Here is a 15,138-nt window from a genome sequence, read left to right as displayed (position 1 = left end):
CAGAGTATAGGTAGAACCTACTACAAAGCAATTTACCTGGGCCCGGCAGCCAATCTGACTGCTATGAACAAACGTAAAAAAGACTGTTTGGGCTTGCTGGAAAAACATTTAAAAATTACAATCCCGAGTAGACAGGACCTTAAACAAGCTCCTGAAGGTGCATAAGGGGCCATCAATGGGCAGCGACGATGTTTCACGCTCCTATACCCCCTCCTGTTCCTGCCCTTTCAAACTTCAAAACTGTCTGGGCAGCATCAGGATTCCGAGATGGTCTCCTGGACTGTCATTCTGAATTCCTTCCCACATGGGGTCTCAACACTGTGGTCCTTTGAAAATCCAGCCCCATATTCATTTTCTTCAAATGGAAACTACTAACGAGTGAAAAAAAAAGAGTCCTCCACATCACTATTTAAAAGAAAAAAATTGTGCTGTGACATAATCACTTGAAAACAATTATAATTGCTGCCCTAGGTAAATCCCACACTCAGATTCATCCTTTGGATTAAGCTCCCCTCAAAGCTGATCTGGCACTTAGAATTAATGATTTTGACATTGGAGAAACAATAAATTATCCAAGGATGACTAAGTGCACTCAAACATTCTAACACTTCTTTTGAAGTAATAAGAGAAAATGCCAAAAATCTATATTGTATAATTCAGCATCTGAAAAAGAATGGTTGGTTAGTTTTTGGGCTGAATCTTCCATCAGAACTCAGGTTATCATTTTAAGTCCCACCTAAAGCATTAACCCATCTTAGTTAAAAGCTCCAACAAACCTGTAGTATGTCTCCGGTTATTCTCTTGAACCATTCTAAAAACCTGAGAAGAACTGTTGTAAAAACTGCCCATGGGACTACTCATTGTACAACCTTGGGCAGAGATAATTGTCAGACAGATGTTTGCACTGTTTATTTCTTTGATTCAAAGTGTTAATATGTTAAGTAAGTCATTCATTCCTTTGTGTAGGATCGGAATACTGAGGACGCTTCTCTTCTTGCTGATTAAGGGAAAAGTAGAAAATGCACACCAGGTTGATAGACTCATTTTGAAGAAGATCAGAGAAGGTGAGTAGTTCCATCTTCTTCTTACCACTTTGAATAAATCAAATGTCTTCATTGTGTCCATGATACTTGGCTGTCAGCCCTAAAGTGCTGATCTATTATTTAACTGATCACTGCCCTTCAATTTTTACATAGAGATACAAAGTTTCTCAGAGAGGATATTTGTTTCATTTTTGTGTTGTGTACATGTCTGTCCTCCCCCACCAAACTTTTTGTACTGTTGTACATGAAGAACATCAGCACAAACCTTCAGACTATTGGAGTATTTTTATAAATGGAACGAGACTCCTGAAGGAAGTAGGTTCCAAATTGATTTCCGTTCAAACAATGACACCCCAATTCACAGGGGATTTTCATCTTTTAAGACTTCAGTTTACAGTCCTAAAGTTTGGTATTTCATGAAAGATGACATGCCAAAGAGTTGAAGAGCCAGCATTGACTATTTGGCTGAGCCTAGCAAGATGCCACTGATTCCATCCCTCTTCTTGGCGACTGTCTGAGATTGAACCAGACTGTTCGCAACTTTGGTGTTATATTTTACTCCCAACCACTTATCATTGCTGTCACCTAATTCCACCTCCGTAACATCACCCAACTCTGTCCTTGCCTCAGTTCATTCGCTGCTGAGAACCTCATCAATGCCTTTGATATCTAGACTCAACTATTCCAATGCCACTCTGGCTGTCTTCCACCCTACATAATTTTGAGCACCTTTGAAAGTATGCTGCTCATATAATTACTAGTACCAAGCCCTACTCACCCATCACTCTTTGTGCTCGCTAACCTACATCGGCTTCTGGTCTAGCAACATTTTCATTTTAAAATTTTCAGCCCTATTTTCAAATCCCCTTCATGGCCTCATCCAGCTCTATCTCTGTAATCTCCTCCAACCCTACAACCCTCCAAAATTTCTGCATTCCTCCAATTCTGGCCTCTTGCACACCCTGATTTTAATCACTCGATCACTGGTGACGGTGCCTTTGGCTTCCTGGACCCTAAGCTTGGGAATTTCATTTCTCAGTCTTTCTATCTCTTTCTTCATTAAGACACTCCTTAAAATCTGCCTCTTTGACCAAGCCTTTAGTCATCTCCCCTCATCTGTCTTTATGTGGTTTGGTGCCCTATTTTGTTTGATAACACTACTGTGAAGTGTCCTGGAATGTTGTACGAATTAAAGGCACTATATAAGTGCAAGTCATTGTTTAAGAATGTATTCACACTAGAACTGCAGCATTGGTGCAAAGCAATGCAGTTATAGTTCAAATGCAGCCAAATCTAGAGTCAGGGCCCTTTTCATGTAAAATGAAATGGAATGAGACTCCCTGAAAAAGGTAGATTCCAGTTCTATCATTATTTAAGTCATGATATACTTAATTTACACAGAATGTTCATCATTTTGAGGCCTCAAGTTGCAGATCTAAAGGCTTGTACTTCATGAAAGACAGCATGTCAGGCAATCATGAGCCAGCATTGCTTCTTTGGCTGCACTTGGCAAGATGCCACTAACTATTTCTGTGAATCTTGCTACATCTATGTGAGAATGATAATCAGAACTGACTTCTTCAGGGTCTGGGGAAGCATAAGTGCAGATCCCAAACTATAAGCTGATGTAAAGACATCTGCAGCTTTTGTATAACATAGAGCTTGACCCTGTGTACAGGTAGTAACAGTTACTGTAGCCCAAACTTAGTTGTACCTCCTTGCAGGCCTATTGCAGCACTGAACTATAGGGCAGAATTTTCTGCCTGTCGGGTGGGTAGGCCCGACCCAATCTCCAGTGGGCGGGGAGCCAATCCCCACCGGAGAAGCAGGCCCCGCTGCTATTTTATGTGGGCGGGCCAATTAAGGCCTGCCCAGCGTGACGTCCGGCGGAAAGCGCTATGGGCTTCCGGTGCAGGCGGGGGGGGATTCCCCAAAAGCGAGAGTGCGTTCTGTCGTGCATGCACATGAAAGAGCGCACATCTCCCTGAGGCTAAGTGCTGCCTCAGATCGCTAACACTCTTAAAAACGTTAAAAATAGAAGAAAAAAAATCCTTAATATGCCCCCCTCATCACATAAGATGGGACATGTTCATTAATTACACTAAAACTTTATTAAGCTTTTTAAATCCTTACATGAAACCTCATCCTGCCGGTGGATGAGGTTTCATGTTTTTTCTATTGCCCGTCGGGGCTCCTGGTCGACCCGCCAACCTTAAAGTTGGATGGGCAGGTCCTTTAATTGTTTCAACGACCCTGTCAATGGCCTCAATTGGCCATTGACAGGTTGGCGGGCGCACAACTGATTTCACTGTGCCCCGCCTTCCTGAAGATTTAAATGGGGGGCGTTGATGTCGGGGGTTCCCCCCGACATCATCTCGCATCATTTTACGTGTTGGCGAGTGGGCCCCGCCCCCTGCTCGCCGACGGGACAATTCAGCCCATAGAAATAGTGTAGTGGAATGGTGGAGAACAATCCTCCTTGAAAGCATCTCATAGCGTCAGCTGCCATCATAAAGGAGGCCAGGTGCTAGACTGTGCTTTCATTTGTTTGCATCTTAATGCCTACATCTGTGGGTCTCTTTCCCTTCATCTTGATCTCCACTTCTTAAATCCCTGTGTCTACTGCCTTAGGTTTGAAATACCTTTTAATGCTATTGAGAATATCGCTCATTACGAAAATCCCCACTAATTGTTTTGCATTTCATCGAGACACGTTTCCTCAGTAGTGGAATCCTTCACAATCTGACTTTGCACATGGGGTTGTGTATAATTGAGCAATGAGGCGAGACCAGAAAATTGAGTTAGATTACCGTTTGAGATCCAGGCGGGTCTTAAAACAGCCCAAACAAATAATTTGACATTCAAAGATGAAAATCACCACCCAAGGACTAATTTACAATGTTGCTAAACTTGTGGTGTAAATGCATAGTAAATTATGGGATATTTTTTAAACCAGATGATGTCACATTCTGAATTTACAGCTTGTGTGCAACTGAAACGTTTAATTTGCACATGCTCTTAAACTATAACGAATGCAATATTAACTTGCAGCACTTATTTTGATGAAACCATAGAAGAGTAAATACCCTATCTTATTCTGAAGGAGCTTGTACATATAATTATTGACAATGTGCTCAGGACAAAGTGAATGTTACTATTGCGGTAGGATAGCTACCGCTTTTATACTAGCTAATAAGAAAATGGACCTCCCAGGAGATTTCATGATGAACTCCAGGGATTGAATTTCCCAGCCCATTGACAATGAAATGGGAGGCAGGAGGGCAGGCAACACGGTGGGGGAAAGGGTCGGGAGGGAAGCCCAACATCTTCCCACTCCCTTTCCATATTTCCAGCGGCAAGAATTGGCCAATGCAGCTGCTCACTGGGTCATCAATTGAGCCACTTAAGTGGCCAATTAAGGGCCATTTCCCAGCCCTGCTGGCATTTTGCTTGCATCGGGAGGCCCATCACCATGTGTGGAGATCGTCAGGTAAACACTGGTGGCCTCTCAATGGGTTCTGGGGGTACTGGGGGTAGGGTCTTCCTTATGGTTACTCCATGGACAACACAGGGAACACTCTGCAGTAACATCCCCCCCCTCCCAACCAAACATACACCTCTCCGTGGGTGCCCTGCCACTTAGGTACCCTTCCCCTGGCCATGCATCCTCGGCAATGGCCACTGCCAGCTATGATGCTGCTGAAGTTGCTGATCTGTCAGCCCTCTTATTGGGCCAACAGCTCTTAGGGATAGACCATTGTCCTCAGTTGGCCACCAGGAAGATGTCGCCCAGGCTCCTGCAGCTCACCGGAGTGGGATCACTGCCTACTTTCAGCCCCAGAGGCAATTCAGCGCCAGAACATTAACAATTCATAAAAATAGTAATGTTCCATTGATTTGAGTAGAATAATCCTTTTCCAGGATTCCCACGATGTGTATTGATAATCACATATTTTATTCACTTAAATTTTAGCCAACAATTATTTTTGAAAACATGGTCATCACTGAATTTTGATAAGATCATGAATGTGTTTATTGACGAGGATGATTATTCAGCCACTGCAGCATCCAATTGGTTTTTTTAAATGGCTCTTAAAAAAATTCTGTGGTTCATGCCTCAACTACCCAGTCTAACCAGGAATCTGTCTGCATATTAATTACTCTTTGTGTGATAAACTTCCTGATACCAACTCATGGTTTGAACCTGTGCCCTCTTGTCTTAGTATCACAATCTGTAAAGTTTGGACTTCTTGCAATTATTGACAATGTGCTCACGACAAAGTGAATTTTACTATCGCAGTAGAGTAGCTACCGATAATATGCAATATGCCTTTTGCATATCTTTTATTAGCTGGTATACTTCTCCAAGATCACATCTCAGGTGCCTGCTTTCAACCTGCAAAGCCCAAGTTTCTCCAATCATTCCTCATAATGGAAACTGTTAACACAGACCTTTTGGTTGCTTGGTTCAGTATCCTGATTGCTTTTGAGATGCTGCTCTGCATTAGTTAGGAATGATCTCACAGAATTTCTTCAGGAGCTCCCAGGATTGACCACTGCAACTTTGCTGGAAAATAGTCAGAAGCCTATTTGTGGGTCTATTGGGAGTGCTGTTGATCATCCATTGAAATTGCAATCATTGATCATGAGGAACCCACAAAATTTATGGCACATGAGCATTTTGTTTACTAAGGCTGTCAGTTTCCTTTCAGCTTTCGGCATACCAATTCAGCACTGCTCAAGGAGCACGGTTTCCCTTCCTATATGCAGTGCATTTGTTGTTTGTTAGTCAAGAATGAACTCAGAAGTAAGAAAAATTTAACTCTCGCTCAAAGTTTAGGCACAATCTACTTCACTTAATTCAAAGCCACTTAATTTGAATTATCTGCTAATATGAATCACTTTCAAGTAAAAACAAACCCTTTCTGGATGGTTTCATTTAAATCACTTTAATTCAAATTTATGATTGATAGATTTTTGCTACCCAAAGGTATGAAAGTATATAGGGCAAATAAGGCAGGTACATGGGCAGATTTTACAGGTTGCTGTGCAGATGCGCACCCAACCCAGTCGGACGTGAAATCGCACAGGATGACATCGAGCGAACGTTCCAATGTCATCCTGCGCTCGCACAATATTTCGGTTGGAGGGCACACACAAAAGCCGAAAGAGGCCTTTTAAGGTCATTAAAGTTGCAATTGTCTCTGATTTTTTGTGATCCTTCCACCTCACGGTTGGCAGACAGGCGAATCGGCCAGGTGGACTTTGCCTTTTTCATGAAACCTCATCCAAGGGCAGGATGAGGTTTCCATTATTAAATAGGAAAAAAAATTAAAACCTATGGACAGCATTTTTATTGTGTATATGTTCAGGTGACTGATTGTGATGTGTGGACATTTTTTTCCTGATTTTAAAATCTTTATTTATTGGTTTTTAAGTTTTCAGTTCCCTGAGGCAGCTCTCACCCTTCAGGGAGCTTTCATTCAGCGCTCGCCCGTGCCCACACCTATGTCAGCGCCCGCCCTCCTCCCGCCCCCACCCCCGCGGCTCTGAGCATTTCAGCATGCGTGCCTCTCTGGCTGGCCATTAATTGGCCAACCAGCATGGAATCGTGGTTGGGGGTCGATCGTGGGTGGCGGTTCGTTCCCCAGCCAATCCTGGGCCTGCCAATCACGCCCACCTGCCCATGGAGTTAGGCTGCAGATGAGGCATGACCTCATTGAATGGTGGAACAGGCTTGAGGGCTAAATGACCTGCTACTTTTCCTATATTCCTATAAATAGCTTACACTGAAAGCATTTGGCACTACAGGAATATTCACCTCTAATATGCTAACATACATTTAGCACATTTAACAACTAAATAATCATGGTGTTCAGATTGGCCGCATTAACTCATCTATTACTCTTTAGCATATTAATGACATTGTTTCAACTGTGTAATTACACAGATAAAATGTAGTTGCTGTGTAGTTAAATTCTCATTAAAATGTAGTAACATGCTGGTTTATGGCCTCTGAAAGCCATGTAAAAGCTCTTTAATAAAGCTTTGGCAAAACAAAACCTGATTAGCATATTATGTGATCAACTGACTTTCTGATGTTCTTAATCTTTAATAATGATGCTAAATGTTTTATTTTGTCATTTAGCTGCAATTCAAACTTACCTGATAACAGTTTAGCTAAATGAAAAAATCTAATGAACCTCAAAATTATCCACATTTCCAAGAAGTGCGAGTTGGACGATGCAGGCTGGAGATGCAGGTTAAATTCTCATTTAGTGCTAGATGAAATAAAAAAAGAGATTGGGATTGTTATTTTAAAAAAAAATCAGCTTTTATTTAAATTGACATTGCCCCATTTATTTTATCATGTTTAGTTCCTGCCTCCCCCATTCCTGGCTTGAACTATGTCCTGACCAAGAAGTTGGAAAAGTTGTTGCCTCAAATTTGCCAGTGTTGCTTATCAATGAGCTGACTGCTGGATATATACAGGATCACTCAGTCATGAGATACCTTCAGTAAAATGCAGGAAACATACAGCAGCCTGAATGGCATCCATCAGGAGAAAGCATAGATCAATAGAGAGCTTTTATTAGAATGTAATGGTGTCAAAATTCCCCAGTGTTCCAGGGATTGCACCTACTGCTCCCCACCCGACTGACCTTGTTGAATTTCTGAGGTCAGGTGAGAGTACCTAATCTCAATGAGAATGATGAAAAGCATGGTGCCAGCCCATCATTGGCAGTTTGTCTGTTGGGTTTCAGGGCCTTGGATGGAAACATTTGGTTTCTCCTTGGGTCGGTCCTACCAAACTAGCCAAAATCTGAGAATTCACCATGATGGAAATTGCTCTTGTGCATTCAAGCTGTACCATTCCGTGGCATAATGCATTGCTACATCAGCTTGCTGTGCCATTTCAACAACCTGGCACTGCTCTTTCTCCCTTTAAAGCTAATTCTATCCCCTTGCCGCCTGGAACTTTGCTGAGGTAGTTCCATAGGTATCAGTAGCTTGCAGTAACTGTCTCAAGAAAACACTTTCAACACAGAAGTATATACCTCCACAATAATCTACACTTCAAACAATTCTTCCCTTAAGATAATTATGCACTCATAATTTTTTTTATATTTCCCTCTACTTAAGATAAGTTGGCACAGAGCAGATGTATCCTTTTTCAGTGTGCTTATTCCAGGGCACTCTTCATTCAGGTGATGAGGTTTGTTGGTAGTGTACTGTTTCTGATTGATCAGGCATAGTTTGATTGTTTATAACATTTGCGGCAGAGTTCTCTGATAATACAATGAAAAGTGTAACATCAGAAAGTCAAAGCAGAGCTGAGTTTGATTATGTGACAACTTTAAGCAGGAGCATCTATGGAGAAGCCAAGAACTGAATTGAACACATTTTCTGAAGTTGTTTCACTTCTTGAAAAACAATTTGCAGAACAATAATGTGTTGGAACTTTAAGACAGACCAATGAACTGGTGATCTGCTGCCTTCAGGGACTCAAAAAGAACTCACATCGATGTGTCTTAATTAGATAGCTACACTATGGTTATTGGTTTCTACTCACTTACTGGCAACTCTTGATTGGTTTGTTCTTGCTGATCAGCCATGCATGGTTTCTATCGCCTTGTCTGCTATAAATTCTAATGCTTTACAACCTCCTATTAAACTTGTCAAGGTCCATTGCTGGACCCCATTAAACTTCAATCTAAGTCTTGGCTTTTCACCAGATCTGCTGCATCCGCATTCCATTTGGTTTTTTGGGCTTCAAGATGTATATTCACATTTCTCTCCTTTCCACTCCTGAATGTGTTGAACTCATGGGATTAGCAACCGTATACTATCTCACCTCAGGGGTCATTCCTCTTGTGAACCTAGAGAGCGAATTGTGACATACTGTTAAAACATAAGGACCACCAGACAAAACAATATTCCACCTTAACCTAATATCCACATTGTGGGGGCTTACTGAATAGTTCTCAGGAGTAAGAATCCTGACTTTTTTTCCTTTTCTAGTATTGAAATATCAAAATTTGTTAACAGCATTTGGCAAGAATTTATATTTAAAACGGCAGGCTAGATATTCATTTATGCATCCTCTTTGTGGGTGCTGAAGGGTCCAATGAGGTATATGGTACGCGAATATTCAACCTATGCCACAAGAGCACTGTACTGGTTAGTGTCCTGTCCAGGGTGCCAACTGGATTTGGTATGTTGCCTGTCAGCTATGTAATGCAGAAGCTTGGTTCAGTTCCTTTACCAAAATTGGTTCATGATTGACCACAACATGGGCCGTGCGTATTACAGTCATTTTTTTTCAGATGCACAACAGCCAAACTGTGATCTTTAAGGAAACCACTGGAGGCTGTCAGCAAAAACATAAATACTCACCTCAATTCAGAGACAGGAGAAGGAGTTATAATTGTGTTGCTGCTAGCTGCTGCTCTCCCTCATCCCCTCGCTACCCCTACCAATTGTCTCCTTCTGGATTTAACTGCATCCTTGAGTTTAATAATCTCACTCCCCATCCCGCAACAGGCAAACTGCCTTTAAGGCTACAATGAGCCCCAAAACTTACCAGTTCTAATGAGTCTGGTTGGCCAATTTCCCATGGATACTTCACTTTGGTTATTTTGTTTGTTTTTTTAATTTATTTTGGTTTTAAGGTGGCCATGTACCTTGCTTTAATTCAACATTTTTATTTAATGAATTTCAAATAGTTCTCCAATTGCACTGCTAAGAAATTAGAGAATTACTTTCACATTATAGCACTGAGCACAGGCAGGGAAGCTATTACCTCTGGAGAAATGGACAACAGTCTTTCCCAAACAACATGGAGCCCAGATGATTTGTACATTTGTACCTGCTGAAGTTTTGAACTGATACTACCAAATGAATTTGATTAAAAATGCAATCTTAGCTTTTATCCAGAAATCTGTCTAACTTCCATTTTCATTCTCATACTTATTTGTTGTCTAATCTGTTACATTCTGCTTTACACAGTTCGGGAGCAGAGAAACGTAACTGCTTATTTCTCAACTTATTAATAGCTAGTGAAGTCATAAAGGCCTAAGAATTGGCACACACTTCTATTCCTCCATTTGGAAGCTGCTCAATTCCACTCAATTTTTTTGGCTGTCTCACATCTTCCTCACCAGCACTAACGTTTCCCTTATAGCTTGGGCTAGAATCATCACAACTTCATGAACTTTCTGGCATTACATGTACCAAAAGACAAGTAAGAATGAATTGAAATTCTATCGGTTTTCCCATCTGAACTGTTAACCTCTGCTACAACCGGAGGTAAAGTGACCATCTGGACAAATTACAATAGAATTACACTTCGACTATGCATTTCGATGGTTTGGTGAGTAAGTGCATGTTTTGTGGGGGCAATTCTCTGACTGAACTCTATTGTTGGGGAGATATGCCCACCAGAAGGACATTTTGAAAACTTGGAGTTTGCTGTACATGATTTTCCAATAATTAATGGTTAGAAAATTACAAGCAAATATATGTCTGAATTTCTTTTATGTGCCTCTGTTTTGTGCAAAAGTGGCACTTTGGAGCTTGGGAGTTTACCTCGGTGTCTTGAGCTAAAAATGCTTAGTTTGGTTCACCTTGGTTTTACAGATTCTATTTTTTTGAATTAACTGCAAATTTCACCATTATCACTGTAACTCTCTATAGCATACCTCATTAATATTAAAATTAGAAGTTAAAATAGCAGTAGCAATTGAGTAAGTAGAAGATAGGAGAGTGCATATGGCGGAGGCAGAATTTCAAGCTCTCTGTTCGGCATGATGAGTTTTCTTAGTGTAACGGGGCTAAGACCTCATGCTCTATAGTTTTATTATTAAATATATATATCATCAATGCTAATTTCTAAAATGTTAAAACAGGACAATGGCCTATTAAGCCATGTCTGGTTGTAACCCTCAAACAATAAAAGTTATTTGGCAGTATCGCAGAGACTTACATCTCATTATCTCTGAAGAGACGCAAACAACCCCTGTGGACTGCAGAAATCAAATTCAAAGGGAATTATACAAAGGCCATCTGCATGTCATAAGCCAGGCCTGGCCAACTGGAGCCGGGTTGGCTGTTAGGGCAAAAGGCTCTGCAACGTCCCTTTAAGACTTAATGGTTGGAACATTAATAATCTCAGGAACCCAGACAAATGGATAAACATGCTTTGTCAAAGCCAAAGTGGAGCGGTAGAAGTCATGTGACATGCCTCCCACTAGTTGGTGGAACCTGTAATATTGCCTTGTGGAGCTGCAAAGGTCAGTCTGCTATCATTCCATTTACCAAGCAGCAGCACAGAAAAGGGGCCCTGTCCAGCTTTGAATGGCTGGCCCTATCTACACTGTTTCTACTGGAACTTCTTCCATCACTTATAAGACTGATTCATCCCCACATGCCTATCTCATCGTGAAAGTCATCTCTACTTGAAAAGTGAATTCTGGACTCTGGATGCACGTGAAACAATAATTCTTTTCACTGTGGTCTTTGCCCTGTAAACCTTTCTTTCTCTATCCCTCTTTACTGTATGAAGGCACAGTGGCTAACTAGCGACCCACCCCTCCCACATTTTGAGTGTGTGCAAATAAACCAGCTCTTGGAGTTCACCCTATCTCGAGTTTGCTGTGGGGTTATTAATAAAAATTGGATCACACCAAACCGGGGGGGTTGGGAAATACGTCACCGCTTATAAAGGAAAAAATCAAAATCAAAACACCCTTCTGCTTATGGCTGGGTGGTGAGAGGAGAAATCAGGGCTGTTTAAATTAAAGCCCCTCCTGTCAATAACATTGGGTTTTAGTTCTGTGGTAAGGCAACCTGAGACAACCCTTTACGTTAATTGGAAGGTAAAGCAATGAATTTATTCTTTAGCTTTCTAGCAAAAGTCTTTGTAAATGTGTCAATTAATGGAACAGCACCATTGTTAAAGCAAATTCACAGATCAAGTTCCTGTGGGAGGTATGGAGCAGTGATTAGTTGCAATAGGAAATAAATGAATTTGGGATTGATTTTGTGATGTGAGGAAGGAGAAAGGTGAAGAAAGGTGGGCAGGTACAGCTCCTGCTTGAAGAGGGTGCTTAATTATTCCTGGACAGAAAACTGGACTGGGGGGAATATTGACATGGACCTGAATTTTTGTAAAGACGAAGAAGGTCTACATTTTATCCAAAATGACACCAGAAGTCCAATTCCAGAAGCCCCACCGCCGAACTGGCACCTGGCATTTTTGCTGGGATGGGGTGAGGGGTGGTGGTATGGGAGCAGGTTGTAGTTTGCAAATCCATAGTTCACAGAGACTGCTGCACATCCCATCAGGAGAAAGTCTAAACTTAGCGGGGTTCTTTGGAGATGTAGGGCACCCTTTTGAAGAGGTTGGGTACCCTTTTGGATAGGTCCAGGGACACCTTTGAGAGGGGTAAAGTGCCCTTCGGGAGAGGTAAAGTGCCCTTTTGAAAAGGTCATTCAAGGAGCAGAAGAAGATGGAGCCCAACAGTAATGGCATACTGGAGGAACGCTATGGCATGCTGGGTGGATTCTCATGGACATGGCTCTGCTGCGAAGCAGCCAGAAGTTGGAAAGTCACCATTGATGTTTGCAATGGATGATCATTGAGGGAATGGGACAGGAAGGTCTAGGATCAACTGGAAGAGGAAGATGTGTCAGGGGGTTGAGGTTGGGAGGGGGGGAATGAAGGTGTCAGGGGGGTGAGGTTGAGAGGGGGGAATGAAGGTGTCAGGGGGGTGAGGTTGGAAGGAGGGGAATGAAGGTGTCAGTGGGGTAAGGTTGGAAGGAGGGGAATGAAGGTGTTGGGGGGACGAGGTTGGGAGGGGAGGAATAAAGGTGTTGGCAGCTGAGATTGGGGGGGGGGAATGAAGATGCCTGGGGGGTGAGGTTGGGAGGGGGAGAGAGTATTGGGGAGGAGGGGTTAATGGGGGAGAAAGTGACAACTGGGGAGGTAGGTGTAAGGCAGAGTGGAAGCTGTAGGGGAAGGAGGTCAGAGGGGGGAAGGAGTGCAGAGAGGGGAGGGAGTCCAGGGGAGGAAGGAGTGTGGGGGGTGGGTGGAGTAATGGTGGAGGAAGGAGTGTGGGGCGGGGGTTGGGGGGAGTCTGGGTGGAGCAAGCAGTGCAAGAGGGGAGAGAGTCCGGGGGAAGGAAAGAGCACGGAGAGGGGAGGGAGTTAGGGTGGAGGAAGAAGTAAGGGTGGAGGAAGGAGTTGGGAATAAGGAAGGAGTAAAACTGGAGGAAGAAATGAAGGTGTCTGAGGGAGCCAGGAAGGGGGAAAGAGTAAGTCTGGAGGAAGAAGTGAGGCTGGAGGAAGAGGTAAGGCTGGAGGAAGGAGTCAGGAGGGGGTAAGGACTAAGGACGGTGGGTGAAGTGAGGGTGTCTGAGGGAGTCAGGAAGCGGGAGGAGCTAATTGGGGGGCAGTCTGGTGGGGGTGGCAGGACTGATGGGGGGGGAAGGGGTTCTGACGGGAAAGGGGTTCCAGGGTGAAGGGGTTCAGGGGGGGGTTCTGGGGGGAAGAGGTCCAGAGGGGGAAGGGGTTCCGGGGGGAATGGGGTCTGGAAGGGGAGGGTGGGGGGGTGGGGGGAAGAGGTTCCTGGGGTGGGGGGTGGGGGTGGCGATGTCCAAGTGAATGAGCAAGGGAGGAGATTGATGGGTCCATGACTGCTTGGGGAGCGAACTGAGGGTGGGCGTGGTATGAGGGAATGGTGAGAATGACTGAGGGCAGAGTGACGCGGCAGGGTAGAAGGCTGAGGGTTCAACGGCAGCATAGAAGGGATGGTGAGGGTGGCTGGTGGGGCTCTAGAGGCAGACACAGCCCCTGGGGGTGGGAAGGAGGAGGTTGGGGAGGTGAACGTCGATGGGTGGGTAAGATTTTCAGGAAGGAAGGAAACGCGTACATTCACCTGGACTTCCCTGATGGAGAAAGGTTGTGGCTGGTAGGTCGCGGAGTGGGGGGCGGGGGTGGTGGTGGAAGGTGATGCCTGGGGCATTATATTGTGATGGGGCAAAGGAAGTGGGTGATTTGGGGAGGGGAAAAGATGGGGGAGCTGACAACAAAACGATTCCAGACCATGCTGTTCAAACCGAAAGTGAAATGAGAGTCATGCTGGGCAAGATCAGGTGCTGCATGGGAGTGTGATCTTTGGGTGGGCGGAGATGCAGCTCAGCTCAGATGGACCAACTGAAAGTGAAACCCAGCAGGCAGCATTGAAAATGCTCAGGACATTGTGATGATTCTGATACGGGCAGGATCCGCGTGTGTGGGAGATTGCTTGCACAAGAATCTGAAAGGCTCTGCCACACACAACTTCTCCCTCCAGAATCACTCATGGACCGGCTGCTCCCTCTGCGGTGACAGAGGACGAGGTTGAGGGGGTCACAGACAAACGGGACTCAGAGGGAGAGGACAGCCTCTGGGATTCCTGAGTGGGTAACCCAGGGGTGTCCAGCTGTCACTCCTCCTCCCTTTGGGTGCCTGGGGGTCCCGGCCTGACTCCTTGAGGGGAAGGAGCACCTGCAGAAATGCCGAGGTGCCCTGTTTCCCTCTCGTGTCGCCACTGCAGGAACTCACCCATGGCTACTGCGATGGAGTGCAGGTCTGTGCGCATCTCCACGTTCTGCTGGACCAGGTTCTCCATGCTGTCTGCCATTGTCCCCATGGAGACCTCCATACACGCACATGTGGGCACCACTTCACCAGAGAGCAGGTGGATGCATCCCTCTGATTCACATGCCACTCTGTTGAGGGCTTCCACACTGTCTGCTGACTCTCCAGGATGAGTTGGAAGACCAAATCCAGAGGTTCGTCATCTGACTCAGACCTCACAGATGCCTGATCTCCAGCAGTTTTCCAGCTGCTGGGTAGCCTGGATAAACTGCCTCCTCCTGCTGCAGACACGTGTCCGTGTGGTGACCATCAGATTGTGAACCCGCATCTGCTCTAGGTCCAGGTCCCAATGAGGCACGTGTCTCTGCGCTGGTGGAGGGTGTGAGTAAGCACTGTGATGGGTCTTCCAGGCTGCTTATTTCCAGCTCTTCAATGGAGGAGGAGTCCTCTAGGC

The 15,138-nt window shown here is 44.3% G+C and overlaps 1 protein-coding gene across 6 annotated transcripts in view; it reads left to right on the top strand.

Annotated features, from left to right (window-relative positions):
- The window catches only part of sgcg (sarcoglycan, gamma), an 827,414-nt gene that overhangs the window by 105,458 nt on the left and 706,818 nt on the right, over positions 1-15,138 (top strand). For all 6 annotated transcript variants that reach the window (XM_078545431.1, XM_078545436.1, XM_078545435.1 and 3 more), the window contains exon 2: positions 967-1,064. The gene's annotated coding sequence lies outside the window, so the exon portion shown is untranslated. The remainder of the gene's footprint in view (positions 1-966; positions 1,065-15,138) is intronic.

The sequence above is a fragment of the Cetorhinus maximus genome, chromosome 7 (genome assembly GCF_964194155.1).
Source record: "Cetorhinus maximus chromosome 7, sCetMax3.hap1.1, whole genome shotgun sequence".
Lineage (NCBI taxonomy): Eukaryota > Metazoa > Chordata > Chondrichthyes > Lamniformes > Cetorhinidae > Cetorhinus > Cetorhinus maximus.
This window is presented reverse-complemented; position numbering and strand designations above follow the sequence as displayed.